At 43.5% G+C, this 16,497-nt stretch overlaps 1 pseudogene; it reads right to left on the reverse strand.

Moving 5' to 3' along the window:
- Nucleotides 1-1,342: 1,342 nt before the first annotated feature.
- Nucleotides 1,343-14,199, reverse strand: LOC123586625 (annotated as a pseudogene).
- Nucleotides 14,200-16,497: the final 2,298 nt, after the last annotated feature.

The following is a 16,497-nucleotide window of genomic DNA, read 5'->3' on the forward strand; positions in this document are numbered from 1 at the left end:
GCCCTTGGGGGATTAGGGAGGATTCTGACCAAAAAACATATATATTTTGTTGATATGCTCAGTGATTCTTTTTTGACGTGAGGCAGTACTTTTTTAATTAAAAAATTAATTAATTATTTTTTAAAAAATTTAGGGGTGCTCAGTTGGTTAAGTGTCCAACTCCTGATTTTGGCTCAGGTCATGATCTCACGGTTCGTGAGTTCAAGCCCTGCATCAGGCTCCTTGCTGATGATGTGAAGCCTGCGTGGGATTCTCTCTCTCCCTCTCTCAAAAATAAATAAATAAACATTTAAAAAATGTTTTTTAACTGAAATTTCACATAAAAATCGGGTTTCAACTTCTTTTTAAAAGTCAGATGATCTAGCAACACTGGGCAATAATGGCCCTAAGTGAAGATAGATGCTTATGTCAGCTCAGCCCCTACCACACCTGCATCTCCGAAGTCTTGTGCTGGGCATCAGCCATTTCTAATCACCTTTCTACTGTTTTTCTGTCATCGTTTTCTGCTCTTATGCCTTTAGCATAGATGAGGAAAAAAAACCAACAAAACCCTTTAGACCGAAAGGGCCACCTATTTTAAGAAAACTGTGAGAGATTATTCCTCTGTGGAAATCAAGAATATTGCTATGTTTATTATATAAAGAATGACTGTATCTAAAGAACACAAATCAATATTTGTTATAAAAAACCATAAGGAGAATAAGGATAAATGAGACAATATAGGATGAAAACTTTGCCAAACTAAAAAAGAAGATAAACATTTCAGAAGTTCATTTTAACATGTGAATAAAGTGAATGAAGTTGCTGCAATATGAGGTTATGGGGACAGCTGGGTGGCTCAGTCGGTTTAAGCATCTGACTTCAGCTCAGGTCATGATCTCAAGATCTAGTCCATGGGTTTGAGCCCCGCGTCGGGCTCTGTACTGACAGCTCAGAGCCTGGAGCCTGCTTCAGATTCTGTGTCTCCCGCTCTCTCTGCTCCTCCGCCTCTCATTCTCCCTCTCCCTCTCCCTCTCAAAAATAAATAAACATGAAAAAAATGCGGTTATGAATTTGACATCAGGACATTTAAACCTTTTACCGATGTGAGCTTATAAAAGTATTTATTGAATGCAGCAAAATATATCTGCCCTAACCAGCAACTGGGAAAAACTGGAACTCAGCATGTGCAAAATGAGGAGGGAAAAATTAGAGGTATGGTTTTTTGGGCTTGCCAAAGGAGCCCCCAGTCAATTGCACTTTTTTCCCCACACCTAGGTTCTGAGCAAGGTGAGAAACAAAGTAAAGATTAAAGATGGAGGCCAAAAGGTCATTTTTATAATTGAGAGAGGCACATTAGAGGTCAGGGCTTAATGGGAGAACCACAGTGGGCCTGCAGCCTGAACTCCAGAGTGGCAGTCTCCGGGGGTCCCGGGCCTGCAGACGGACACCGGGAGAGCACAGGAAAGGCTGTGCTCCCTGGAAAGGCCGTGCTCCCTGCAGGCAGGTACTGTTCAAGACAACGAAAGAACACGAGCAGCCGAACGACATGTCCAGTTAATTTTCCAAAATTTTCACATCAGTTAAGCGACTCTAAAATTATCAGTGGTGTAGTCGATTGACGAGTGCACAGGTGTGAACAGTACCCTCTAGTTAGCTGTGTTAATGAATGGTGTCAGCAAGGATTTGGATGGGACCAAAGAATTCTTAGTCATGGCAACCATGACAGGAAAAGATTTGCTATTATGTGCTGTGCAGTATAGGCTACAACTGATAAATTTCGTTGTATGCCCTCTGATGGTGTCCTTGTGAAGGACTGTGTGAATGTCAGACTTGCTTTAAATCTTTTTTTTTTTAATTAATTAATTTATTTATTTTGAGAGAGAGAAGGAGATCAAGCAGGGGAGGGGCAGAGAGAGGGAGAGAGAAAGAACTCCAAACAGGCTCTGCCCTGTCAGTGTAGAGTCCCATGCAGGGCTTGAACTCTCGAACCATGAGATTGTGACCTGAGCTGAAACCAAGAACTGGATGCTTAACCAACTGAGCCACCAAGGCAGTTTTATTTTTGAGAGAGAGAGAGAGAGAGAGGGAAGGAGACAGAGGATCCGAAGCAGCCTCTGTGCTGAAAGCAGAGAGCCGATGCGGAGCTTAAACTTATGGTGAGATCATGACCTGAGCCAGAGTCAGACGCTTAACTAACTGAGCCACCCCAGGCACTCCAGACTTGCTTCAAATCTTAATCTGTGGTGGTAATGTATTTATGTTCATGGAACATAGAAATGGAAGCTATTGAACAGCAGAACGCAGCAATGAAAGCAAAATATGCCAATGCTGAAGTATCTAATTCTGCAAGTATCTTAGGAGTGGTTACCCTAAATGTAAAAACATAAGCCTACATTTAAAAATAGTTGTCTTCCACTATGAAACAGAATTCAACTAATCCCACTTGGAGGATTCAGTGGAGTGACACAACATGAAATACAAGACCGACAGTAGCATTTAGGGATGTAAGGAAAGGTGAACGTTCTGTGAGTCTGACAAAAGAGGGGTGAAATAATACCTACCAGGTACAGACAGCCTTGTAGAGTCTCTTCTCACCCTAGAGAGTGTCTTTCTATAGGTTGGGTTTCCACAGCACTTGAAATTCATGCTTGTATTAGTTAGGACTCTGAGTTGCAAGTGCTTGAGCTGGTCATGCAAGTGAGAATACATTATTGGGATCCAGGGGTCGCACGGAATCCAAAGACAGAAGTGCGTGTAGGTCTCAAAAAGGGTCTGTGGCCCGTAGCTGGGTGGCCTGTCACCGCCTCTCATCTTGGTTTCTCACTGATGGTCCCGCCATTCTTCTTTCGCGGCAAACTACCTTGCTGTGTTACTCATGCACTCCATGGGCAGAAGATGGTTTCCTATTCCATTCAAGTGTTTATGATTGACCCACATGGAGGAAACCCACTAACTCCGTGTCTCAGCCTCTCTCTCTGTCCTTCTCTCCTTCTCTCTCCTCCCCTCCCACACCTGTTTCCCCTTCCCCATTCTAAGCTCCTGGGAGAAAAATATGATTGGCCTAGGTTGGATGAGGGGTTCAGCTGGCGGCAGGCAGCGTGCAGGAGAAATAGCTACCACTCCCTGCGCCAATCCCCCTGCCACCAATTTAGAAGGACAAGGCTTATAATGCAATAGGTGTCCACTACAACAGGGTATGGTGAGTTTGTGGGATTCTTCTCCTGGCTAAACACATACACACACATGCACCACGGGTTCAAAGCAAAGCATTGAATCTTACTCCTTTTACTGCTTTCTATTCCTAGCTCAGTGGCCTAGATGTTAGTGAAAGGAATATATGTGGTAAACTGAATATGTATTTGTTGCATGATTGACTGTAAAATGAACAGACCCTGCTTCCAGGGCAAAACACACATATTTGGGTGTATATGTATACGCACATACATACAACATATATGCATGCGTGTGCGTGCACACACACACACACACACACACTGAATGAGTTATGTCCCTCAGGATTCAATCAGAAGAAATTAGTTTAGGATACTTTAGCCAGAAACAGATTTCAGTGGAAACATATGGACAGCTAACAGAATCAAGAAGAAATCCAAATATTCAGGCTCAGGAGGGACAGGAACTGAGACTGCTCTCAGGTTCTGAGTCAGCAGGAATGAGTTAATGGTCTGCTCAGGGTGCTGGCCCACCGTTTTCTGCCCCTTAGCCCAAGATTCAGATCCCAGAGAAGGCATCGAACTGGCCTACCTCCGGACAGATGGCCTCCTGCCTGCTTGCTCTAGCACTTTGACTGATAGACCCACCAAATGGCATCCACTGGGACAAGGGTAGGGGTCCCCACGGCAACAGTGGGAAGAGGGGTACGGTCCAGATAGGCAAAGACAACAGAGGTCACTGCCAGAGCCCTTCGTACTATCTTGGCAGTGATGCCTCTGGGGAGGTGCAAATGGAAAATGAGCCGGCTGCTGCCTAGTCCATTCATTTGGTCTGCCAGAAAGTCTCTGGAAAGCCTCCTCCTGCCTCAGCACCTAGCTGGGACTCCATCCAGGAATGTCACCTGACTATGCTCCCTTTTCTCCAACCTTCTTAAACAGAGTAGATCTGGGTAGGAGTCTGGACCAACACAGCTTTGGTGGAGTTTGACTCATCCCTAAACATTCTGGGGGCACTTTCTAAATTATGAAAACCAAAAGAAACAGCAATGAGGGGAAGAAGGGGGCCCTTTCCCCTGGGGTGGCACGGGAAAACTTGAGCTGGTATTGAGATAAAGCTTTGGATAATTTAAACTGTTATCCAACTGCAGGATCTGGGGCAAATCCTCAAAAGTGTATGGAACTAGCAGATGTCCTTGAGAGAGCCTCTCCAGTCTTCTAGATACGGAGTTTTCCAGCCAGGTGATTTTATCTCAAAAGTAGGGAAGCTGAAGTCTATTAATTTCCAGATCGTGGTTTATTGGACTGAAGTGACTGGCCCAGCCTCAGTCTGCCCACAGCTGTTCTAGAACATGGAATACAGTGCCTGGGAAGAGCTGCATCTCAAACTGAAGTCAGACCCCTTCAAGGCAACCTGAGTGCAGAATCCCTTCTATTTAAAAAAAAAAAAAAAAAACTCCTGCCTCTGTGGAGTCTTTCCAAAACATTCGATCTGGTTTGCATAGAGACTCTCTTTGTTTTCTTACTCGTATTTCCCTAATTTATGTAATGTTCAAGTAAATCACTTCCATTACAAGGGGCATAAATAGGTCTGGTGACAAATACAACTGAGCCCTGGCATGCTTGCCCTCAACTGAGAGGGCCAGAGCCTCTTGGAAAGGAGCCCCCAGCTGTGATGGGCTTCCTGCCTGTTACACAGAAATACTGACAACAGTTGATTCCAGTTGGTAGGTTTATGGATAATTTTTTTTTAATTTTTTTTTTAACGTTTATTTATTTTTGAGACAGAGAGAGACAGAGCATGAACGGGGGGGGGGGGAGGGGGCAGAGAGAGGGAGACACAGAATCTGAAACAGGCTTCAGGCTCTGAGCTGTCAGCACAGAGCCCGATGCGGGGCTCGAACTCACGGACCGCGAGATCATGACCTGAGCCGAAGTCGGCCGCTTAACCGACTGAGCCACCCAGGCGCCCCTATGGATAATTTTTTTAGGTACTATTTTATAGTTTCTAAAATTTTTGTGGGCTTATATTATTTCTTATAACCAAAGAAATATAGGTCTTTATTTTATTTTTATTTTGAGAGAGAGAGAGAAAGAGTGCACGAGCCGGAGAGAGGGGCACAGAGGGAGAGAGAATCTTAAGCCAACTGAGCCACCCAGACACCCCAAGAAATACAGGTTTTTAAAGGCTTGTTTACACATTCTTCACCCTCCATATTTTTTGATATTTGTTAGGAATATAACAGAGATCATCTTCAAGGATTTTGTGGCTAAAGAGATAAAGATCTTAAAAAAGATACAAACATCAGGGCATCTGGGTGGCTCACCTAATTCAAAGTTGGAGTCTTGATTTCAACTCAGGACCCCATATTGGGCTCTGCTCTGACAGCAAAGAGCCTGCTTCGGATTCTCTCTCTCCCTCTCTCTCTCTGCTCCTCCCTGTGCTCGCTCGCTCTCTATCAAAATAAATGAACTTTTTTTTTGTAAAAAAGGAAAAAAATATCTTTTTTTAAAAAAATGGTAAATAGAAGAGAGGTTTCATAGATTTGTGGAGGACATTAGGGTTTACCCTACTTTAAGCAAGCCCCTCTCTATAAATGGTAATTGAGGTGAGAACCAATCATTATAAAACCCCCTTAAATGGGCCAGTGAAGATAGTATTTTTTAAAGTTACCTTATATAGCGTCATATATTTTTTACTTCCTAATTTTTTTACCACAAAGTTACGGAATTCATTTCAGTAATCACCGTGGAAAGAAAGAATACGATAATCACTCAAAATCTTAACCACCTAACTGTTGGCATTTTTGTGGCAAGTTATTTTCTGCTGTAGAACTTCAAGCCATTTAATAAGTCTTGGCCTATTTTTAGCCTCAGAACAACATGCAAAACAGGCCAGGGAGATGTTCTTGTTCTCGTAAGTGAGGCGTGGCGTCCACTTCCGACTGCTCTCGGCCAGAGGTTTCTCCAGAGACAAGCTGGCTGTGTCACATGAGGGACACCTGTACCCTGGGGACCATTAGCACATTCCCCAGAGGTAAGTCCATTCTCACAAACTAAACTAAGATCACTAAGGGCCACGAGGAAAGATTAAAGTCACTTGTTTCAATGATTTTTGTTTCTTTTTGTAAGTCCTTTGTTTCATCTCATCTCTCAGAAATTTTATATCGATTACTTTAAGTTTTTGCACCTGAATTTGATGTAATCATGTGAAATATTTAATCTGCCATGTGGGATCCTTTTTGTAATGACCCGAATACCCATGTAGCTAAAATTTAACATGAATTTTTTAAGTTGTTTACCTTTCTGTGGAAATACAAAGCAGTTGGAAATAGGCCAAATAGCCCCCCACCCAACCTCTTTAATTCTAACAAAAACTCTGGAATTTTTTTTTGTTCTGTAACATTTTCTGAAACTATTGTCAAACCGCAGAATAATTATTTTCATTGGGATAACTTCCCCGCACTTTTGTGTGTTTTAGCCCAGAGAATCCAAACAAAACCTTGTTTACTTTTTCCACACTTCAGGAACCAGAGTAAATTCAGTCCAAAGAACCCTAGGGGAAAGGGGGGGCGGGGGAAAGTAAAAGAAAAAAAGCCTATTCATTGGGCACAACTGAAATTAGCAAAAAAGGCTTTATTTACACTGGACATTATCATCCTAATTAAAAGGGCAAAGCAATACATCCATAATGATAGGTAATTGTCCTTGAGAGTACTATTAATGAGATTTGATCATTGAAAGCTTGCGTGGGGTCATTGAGATGTTAATGGAGTCAAATTCTTTGAGCAGCCCAATTTTTGCCGAAGGAGCATTCCCTTTGGGCAGAGTGCATTTTTCTGGGCATCCCCCTTGACAAAGCCTTGCTGGGTTCAAAGTGGTATTGTTTTTTCTTGGGTGCTTTTCTCTTGGTTAGATTAGCTTCCGGGAGAAAGGCCGGCAGTGTTGCCCTGCTCTGGGTTGTGGCTGGTGGCTGCGGTCGGTCAGTCTGCCCAGGTGGGCAGCGGGCCAGCCAGCCTGCCTCTGTTTGCTGTTACACCTGCCATGCCCCTGTTCCCACCTGTTGGCTCCTAGTGTGGGACACTGCTTTTGGGCTCTGGTTTTCTACCTCAGTGAGCATTCAACAGTCTGTTTTGATGCCTTGCTGTTAGAACCTGGTTTTACAAAGCGAGGGATGGACTTGCCTTTCTGGGAAGTCAAGGAAAATAGTGCGATTCAAGCTTCCGCTGGGACGTTACTTCTATTACTGTTTTATTTTTTTATTTTTATTTTTTTTATTTTTTTTTCAACGTTTATTTATTTTTGGGACAGAGAGAGACAGAGCATGAACGGGGGAGGGGCAGAGAGAGAGGGAGACACAGAATCGGAAACAGGCTCCAGGCTCTGAGCCATCAACCCAGAGCCTGACGTGGGGCTCGAACTCACGGACCGCGAGATCGTGACCTGGCTGAAGTCGGACGCTTAACCGACTGCGCCACCCAGGCGCCCCTCTATTACTGTTTTAAATCAAGGCTGGTCTTCTCCCTTCCGTGCGATGTTAGACCATACGCAACTGCTGCTCGTTAACCATTTTTGATTCTAAAACTGTTAATTTTATGTGATGTTCATAGCTGAACTCCGTGGAGCACAACGTGGCGAATTATGGCAAAGGAAGAGAAAACTGACGTTTAAAACTAAAGTCACACTATGTGCTAGACATGATAACCCACTCATACCTCGAATTATCCCTAGAACGCAAGCTATGTGAGGGCAAGGGGCGTACTTGCCTTGTTCACAATCACCTCCCTATGTCCAGAGATTTTCACTAGGCGGTGGCATAAAATGGACTAGGACATCAATAACAGCTTGCAGGGTGCATGTGAATGTGAGCTCTCTTAGATATATGTGACATACAGGAAAAGTGATCAGCAAGGTGCCCCGCACATCTCCATACACATTAGGATGGAGAAATTGACACTCAGAGAGGAAATAATGTGCCCGAGGATAAACCGCTCAGCAGTGATGGCGAATTCGAGCATTTTGGTTAAATCCCAAGTCCACGTTATTTCCATCATGCTCATGCAGTTGTATTTCATCGAAGTTCCAATCTTGTAGCTCTTTCTGTTCTGCTCCCCACAATCCTTGAGCCTCCATCCCGGAGTCTTAATCATGTTACCAGTGAAGTCTCTGGCTCTACCGTGGGTTTACTGTGTGACCTTGGAAAAGTTATCTTCCCTCTCTGAACCTTAGTTTCTTTATCTGTGTAAAAGGGAAGTAATAATGCTGACCTCACTGGGTAGTTACAGGATTTAAAATGAGGGTGTTTGTGAGAAACTTGGCTCACTTTAAAATTTTAATAAATAGCGATTCTCCGCCCTCCTCCTAGGGATTAGAGAAAGCAAATTCACTTTGCTTAAATGCATATAAAAAGGTTTCAGACAGTTTCTCAACAATGAGGATCTTTGTCAGTGAATATGCAAACCTGAAATAAAGAAAGTTAAGAAACCTTGGCTAGCAGTATCCCTATCTGTCCTTATGATCAGCCTCATCAAGAAGGCTTTCCTCCTTAGAAAAAAGCAGAGGCTCCAATTTGAGACACTCAGTCTCTGATGGAAGTGAACCCCCTCCTTCCCTGACTCCAGCCCATGCTGGGCACCAAAGGATCTTAGAGTGGAAAGTCCTCCCTCCCGGTGTTCCCTTTGTCATTAGCATATGGGCCAGAACTTAAAAGGAAAGGTTGAGGGGGTGGGGAAAGGGGGATGGGGAAAGACAGTGTTGCAGTTCAGTCTTTCTGCGTGCTATGAAATGTGCAAAAAAGAAGACAACTCGTAAAAGCTCACAGGTTTCAGAATTCAAAGCAAGACCACTAGTGTGTTACTGTGTTCGCTTTAATGACGTCGTCAGATCCCAGGTAAATTGACCACAGGTACGACTCGCCGAGACGTTTAATGTTCATAGCACACACTTTGCATTTCAGTGACAAATGTAAGAAACAGTTTCAGCTATTTTTCCATTTGTAATTGTTTTCTTTGGACCCTGATGCTTTGGTCATTGTTCATCATGGCTCATCAAAGAGCTTTTATTAACTCAAGTCTTCAGGTTAATTCTGCCTTAGAAAAGGAGTTGGATTTCACCGTGCTGCCTTGAGTCTAGGGATTGGCCTGATCCTGTGCCTCTCCTTACTGCAAGATGCTTGGGGACGCCACAAGGGCCCTGCATCGTGTTGCCCAGGGGCGCACATTCCATTTTCCCTCTCATGTAACCCAAGGCAAACATCTCAAATGGACCATTTAACCCCACTCCCCACTTTCCTTCACCTCCGTTTGATCTCAGCCTTTAAAAAAAAAAATGGACTCATTCAAATTGACTTATTCAAACTGACAAAATGCAGTTTTCTGTAACTACCCCTGAAAACACCATAGGGATGGTCTTTATCATTGTGCAGGATCAAAAAGGAGAAGCAAAGTGATTCAAACAACTGTTTGTTTATGTCGTGCAGGAGGGAGTGGGGGGCAGGCTTGAGAGATGGCATTCTGTTTCCTTCCCACTTCTTTCCTCTGGTCCTGTACATTAGCCATGCCCTCGGGGCCAGCAGGCCAATTTTCTTCTGTTGGGAGAGACTGCCTGTCCTTCATTTGGCCCACACTTTCCTTTTTTTTTCTTTTAATTTCTTTTTATTTTTTTTTTTAAATAACTGACTGTCTAGATCTCAGCCTGATTTTAGCTTTGAGGCCAGACGGTTAGTCCTGGGACCCTTAGGCCTTTGCATGCCAAGAGAGGGAAAGTCTAAGGCTGAGATACGTGTGGATGTCGGATAGGTCTGCTGATACCTTTCTGGATTAGACAAACACAAGCCAGTTTACTTGCAAAAGCTTGTGTTTGCTCCAGCACTGACCTTCTTTAACTTAATGTCATGTGGGGCGCCTGGGTGGCACAGTCGGTTAAGCGTCCGACTTCAGCCAGGTCACGATCTCGCGGTCCGTGAGTTCGAGCCCCACGTCGGGCTCTGGGCTGATGGCTCAGAGCCTGGAGCCTGTTTCTGATTCTGTATCTCCCTCTCTCTCTGCCCCTCCCCCGTTCATGCTCTGTCTCTCTCTGTCCCAAAAATAAATAAACGTTGAAAAAAAAAAATTAAAAAAAAAAAACAAAAAACTTAATGTCATGTTTATATGAAATACCTGGAAGTAGTTACATGCTATGTGAATGGTTCTTTTATTTATTATTATTATTATTATTATTATTATTATTATTATTGTTATTATTATTATTTTCAGTAGGCTCCACGCAGGGCTGTAACCCACCACCCTGAGCTGGAAACCTGAGCTGAGATCAAGAGTCAGATGCTTAACCTACTGAGCCACCCACACGCCCGAGTAGTTCTTAATTCACAGAAAGAATTCAGGACACCAGCAGCCATTCTGGCTTTGCTTTTCTAAGATGCCCCAACCCTGTTCCACTGTCACCAGTTGGGTTATTAACTAGAGTGTTGGCATTCCAAGAGGCAAGAATATATCAAATACTGGCAAAGCGAGTGCTTTTCAACCTTCACTACGCACTGCATTCCCCTGGGTGATTAAAAAAATGCAGTTGTCCAAGCTTTGCCCTAGAGATTCCGATTCAACCTTGTTAAACGTTCTTCGGGTGATTTTAATGAGCAGCCAGGGTTTAGAACCCTTGGGCAAGGCTCTCTCTTTTCCCAGAAATATCCAGAATTATTTTATAAGGATCTGTCAAATGAATTTGTGGTTTGGTGGTCTCTAACTACTGAAACTAGAGCTATATATTGTGCCTTATGTAATTAACTCTTCTATCATTAACACTAGTGGACACTCTAGACTCCAGTCTTTTCAAATGGAAGATGGAGGTTTGTTTATAGGATTCCAAACAGTACTTGGTAGCACCAAATCTTTTCTTTTTTTAACTTTTTAAAAATGTTTTTATTTATTTTTGAGACAGAGAGAGACAGAGCATGAGCAGGGGAGGGGCAGAGAGAGACGGAGACACAGAATCCAAAGCAGGCTCCAGCCTCTCAGCTGTCAGCAGAGAGCCCGACGCGGGGCTCGAACTCACGGACTGTGAGATCATGACCTGAGCGGAAGTCGGACGCTCAACCGACTGAGCCATCCAGGCACCCGGGTATCCCCAAATTTTAAAGCTGACTCCCTCAAAAGGCTGGTTATGTGGGGTGGTGGAAAAAAAGAAAGAATGAAAGAAAGAAAGAAAGAAAGAAAGAAAGAAAGAAAGAAAGAAAGAAAGAAAGGACTTAATGGAACCTAGCCTCTTGTGACATTGGATAGATTCCTTAAAGATTCTGCCTCAGTTTCCTTATCTATAAAATGGAGTCAATAAGAGTAGCTGTATTACAATTTTTGAGATTAAATGAGTTAATCCACATAAAGTACTTTGAATACTTTCTGTAGGCAAGCGCTCAGTCAATAACTGTTGTTATTATAACTCCAAGACTCCTTCCTTTGACCCAAGCTCATTTGACTGCAACTAAAATCCTCTCCCTGCCTTCAGGTTCTACTCTCTCATTAGCTGAATGAAATTCATATCAAGAAGGAGAGCAAGCCTAGCTGGAATTGTGAAGGCATGTCCACTGCTGGAACCCTGTGAGAAAATATTACTTAAAAGGGACAAAGTCTAGGGGCGCCTGGGTGGCTTAGTTGGTTAAGCATATGACTCTTGATGTTGGCTCAGGTTATGATACCATGGTTTGTGAGATCAAGCCCCTTGTTGGGCTCTGTGCTGATAGCACTGGGCCTGCTTGGAATTCTCTCTCTCTCTTTCTGCTCTCCCTCTGTTCATGCTTCTCTCTCTCTCTCTCTCTCTCTCTCTCAAAATTAATAAACTTTCAAAAGGGGAGGCAAAGTCTACATGTTTGAGAGTAGTCATGCCCCTACACAGAATAGTAGGGGCCACCATAAGCTGTTTGCTCAATAGGGAGACCAACTTAGGGACTCCCATCAGAGCAGCGTCCTGAGATTTTGATTTTGTTCTAGGAAGGCTCCTCTTTCCTCAGGAAAGACTCAAGCATTCTCTCCAAAATCACAGAGTAGGGTCATCCTAGATTTTGCCACACACCCCTGGGGGCAGTGCTTCTGAAATACTGTGAGAGATGCAGGGAATGTTCTGGGGATTCAGCTCCCATGAAATAGAGCATATTTTCTAGTACAGTGCACATCCTAGTTCCTCCACTGCTCAACTTTTTCCTGTCTAGGATTATAATCCCGAACGTCGCTATGATCCTGAAAGAGAACAGCTATTTATACAAGCATGATATAAGTTCTCTCCTACCACATCTGTTGTAGCCTTGGGTTGTTCTTAAGCAATCAGACAAAGTAGGTCCAGTGCTTGGAAGAGTAATCCTTTCTTCAAATGAGTCAAAATAGGACACTTGTTGACTTGTGCTGAAGACAAAGTAGGAGGCAATGATTTGATTTACTCAGGATTTCTCAGCTCATATCATGACAATTTCTCTTCATTAGGTTTCCTATTGCCTTTCAAATACAAGTTGACATGCAAGCATTTGATGCGGTGGGTCAGAGGCCCCAGGTAGTGGACAGGACACTTGGTTTCCAGTCTTGCCTTTGTGTTGACCAGACCATCAGCTTTTAAAGCTTCAGTCTCTGTGGCCGTTGTAAAGGATGAGTAGGGGTCTGAGGGCCCTATCCATAGCAAAAAGTCTGTTTAAATCCAAAAGTCTGTCTGTAGGTGGCTTTTAGGCAATCTAGCTAATTGTTTGTCTATTTTGCTGATTCTTTTCAAAGAACCAGCTTTTAGTTTCATTGATTTCTTTCCTATGGTTTTTCTAGTCTCTATTTCTTTAAATTTTCACTTTAATTGGTTAATTAATTAATTACTATTTGGGGGTGCCTGGGTGGCTTAGTTGGTTAAGCGCCCGGCTTGGGCTCAGGTCATAATCTCACAATTCGTGGGTTCGAGCCCAGCATCGGGCTCTGTGTGGACAGCTCAGAGCTGGAGCCCGCTTCAAATTCTGTGTCTCCTTCTCTCTGCTCCTGCCCTGCTCATGCTCTGTCTCTGTCTCTCAAAAATAAAAATAAAACAAAGTTTAAAAATAATGATTTTTATTTATTTTTTATTTTATTTTATTTTTTTATTTTAGAGAAGTCTGTGCCTTTATTGGTGGAACAGCCTGTGGGGTGCCTAGGTGGCTCAGTCGGGTAAGTGTCCGACTCTTGGTTTTGGCTCAGGTCATGATTTCATGGTTTGTGAGTTGGAACCCCACATCGGGCTCCATGCTGACAGTGCAGAGCCTGCTTGGGATTCTCTCTCTCCCACTCTCTCTGCCCCTCCCCCTCTTGATCTCTCTGTCTCTCTCTCAAAATAAATGAAATTAAGAAGATAGAAAAAATGTATTGGTGAAACAGGCTATTTGAGAGAGATAAAGCTGAGAAGTAGGTGGCCCTGACGACAGGTCGGCCAGGCTTCACAGGCTTGTGGATGATGGAGAACTCATCCGTGCAGTGGCCAATCGTCTGGGACTTGATTTCTACCTAGTTGAAGATCTTGCCATTGTAGACATCCACCATGCTGCCCACCATCTTGGGCAGGATGGAACATGCATCTTAACCACCTCCAGCTTCCCTATGTGGGAAGCCTCTTTCTTGACCTTGCACGGGAGCTTCAGTAGGGAGTGCTGCGTCCTCCACAGACCTGGGCTGAGCCTCGTGTCTTTTGGGCACTGCATCAACTGCTTGTAGGACGTGTCCAGGTCTGCCCGGGTAGGTGAGCTTGCGGAAGGTGCGCTTCTCCTGCACCACTTGTGCCATCTTGTCGGCTCTTCCTAAATTCCCATTTTAATCACTATTTCCCTCCTTCTGCTCATTTTAGGTTTAGTTTATTCCCTTTGCAGTATCTCAGGATGGAAGATCAGGTTATTGGTTTGAGATCTTTCTCCTTAATATAAGCAGCCACAGCTATGAATTTCCCTTTAAACACCGTGATAGCTGAGTTCTATACGTTTTGATACGTCGTGTGCTCATTTTCATTCACCTCAAATTATTTTTTTTAAGTTTTACTTATTTAAGTAATCTCTACACCTGTCGTGGGGCTGGAACTCACGACTCCGAGATGAAGAGTTGCACGCTCCTCCAACGGAGCCAGCCAGGCACCCCACCTGAAAGCATTTTTTTGATTTCCCTTTTGATTTCTTCTTTGATCCATTGGTTATATAGATAGTGTAGTTATATATATAGTGTAGTGTTTAATTTCCACATATTTGTAGTTATATATATAGTTATATATATATTTTATATATATATATAGTTATATATATAGTTATATATATAGTTATATATATAGTTATATATATAGTTATATATATAGTTATATATATAGTTATATATATATTTTATATATATATATAGTTATATATATATTTTATATATATATAGTTATATATATATTTTATATATATATAGTTATATATATATATTTAATTTCCACATATTTGTAGTTATATATATAGTATAGTGTTTAATTTCCACATATTTGTGAGTTTCCCCAATTTTTTCCTGCTATTGATTTCTAATTTCATTCCATCGTGATCAGAGAACATACTTTGTGTTGTTTCTCTCTTTTTTAATTTATTGAGATTCGTTTTGTGGCTGCCATGAGAAAACACCATAGACTGGGTAGATTGAACTACAGAAATTTCTTTTCTCACCATTCTGGAAGCTGCGAAGTCCAAGGTCAAAGTGCCAGCCCATTTGGCTTTGGTGAGAGCCCTCTTGCAGACTGCTGCCTTTTCACTGTGTCCTCAAATCGGGGAGAGAGAGAGAGACAGTCAGTGAGCTCTCTGGTGCTTCCTCTTTATAAGGACACTTGCCCCATCAGTCACTTGAAGTCTATAGTCAACTTTCAAAGAATACTTCAGCTGTGTGGGGCATACAGCAGTTCGGCTTGTAAGGATTGTTACATCTATGAAGCTATCCTTGTAAAACAAATAAATAATGAGATTAGCATTATACTTTTTAAAAAACGGACAAGTAGGGGCCTGGAGCAATGAGGAAGCCAGGATCCCAGTGAACGAGCCTGAGCAGGGCCAGCAGTCAAGTGTTTTAAGTGCACCCAGTGTTACCTTTCCATCAAACTAAACTGCCTCCCTCATGGACCAGTGAGGGGGTAGCAGATGTTCACATTGTGTGTGTGCACGCGTGTGTGACAGAGAGGGACAGACAGACATGGAGAGAAAGTGCACGGGCAATTGCAATGTTAAATTTCTGTTTATCCTGGAGCTATAGTCAGGTTTAATCATTCTTGGAATTCTGGTACATGAACAGGGTGTAGTTTGGGTCTCATTATTTACACAACATTCTCCTCTCCCTCTTGCCTGAGGGGGAAAGGGGCTTTCTCTAGAGGCAGCGGAGACCTCCCCACCTTATCTTTCCTAGCCGAAAGCCCACAAGCATGCCTGCTGCCTTCACAGGACTGTGTTTCAAATGTGCACGGGGGTGTCAGACTGATCATTAATAAGACAGAGAAGCTGCACGCAGCTTCTCTCTTCTTTGCTTCCTGCCTTCCCTCATTCTCACCTGGCTGTCGACGTAGTAGACATTCAATCAGTATTTATTGATTTGGTTTTGTAATGAGGCCAGGCTAAGTTATACTGTAGTTAATGAACTAGTGACTTCAGGGAGAGGTGGATTTGACAGAGAGCCCTGCAGACTCCTGGAGTCTCTCTGAGAAGAACGGTAGATGAAGACCGAGGAAGGAAATAAGAGGCAGCACGGCAGCACAGCGAGAGGGGGGACACCTGGACGCTGGTCCTGCTGCTGAGGCTCATCACGTCTTAGGGGGAGCCACAGCCTCTGTCTCCCTGACTGTTCCCTGTCGGGGCTCAACGTAAAGGTCTCTAGGGTTTACTTCTCCTTTAACATTTTCTCTGCAAAATACTGCATTCCTTTGCTTCCTTGCTTTCATACTCCTACTCCGATTCAACATTTACAGAGCACATACTAAGTTCCAGGCACCAAGTAGAGCGGAGGATGAGAGATGGGGACAGGGGACGCAGAGATAAAAAGTGAACCACTGCAGCCCCTGAACCCATCTCGTTGGCTGGAGAGAGAGAGAATGGGAGACATCCACATGGAACACAGATACTGGGCAGAATTCGGTTGATAGCTCTTGGGGTAACTCCCACATGCCTGCCTGTCCAGATGACGCTGGCCTCAGGAAGCTGGGGAACTGAGGCAAAGCTGGGGCGAAGCTGGGAGGTGGGAGGGCACCGTGGGATTCTCCTGAGTATTTAATTATGTTTGAGGAGTGATAGATCATCTCTCACTTGGCCACTGGGGCTCATGAGAAAGTAATGGACGTGATGGCTGTGTGTCTGGGTATTTGGGGT

The sequence above is a fragment of the Leopardus geoffroyi genome, chromosome C3 (assembly GCF_018350155.1).
Source record: "Leopardus geoffroyi isolate Oge1 chromosome C3, O.geoffroyi_Oge1_pat1.0, whole genome shotgun sequence".
Classification (NCBI taxonomy): Eukaryota; Metazoa; Chordata; class Mammalia; order Carnivora; family Felidae; genus Leopardus; species Leopardus geoffroyi.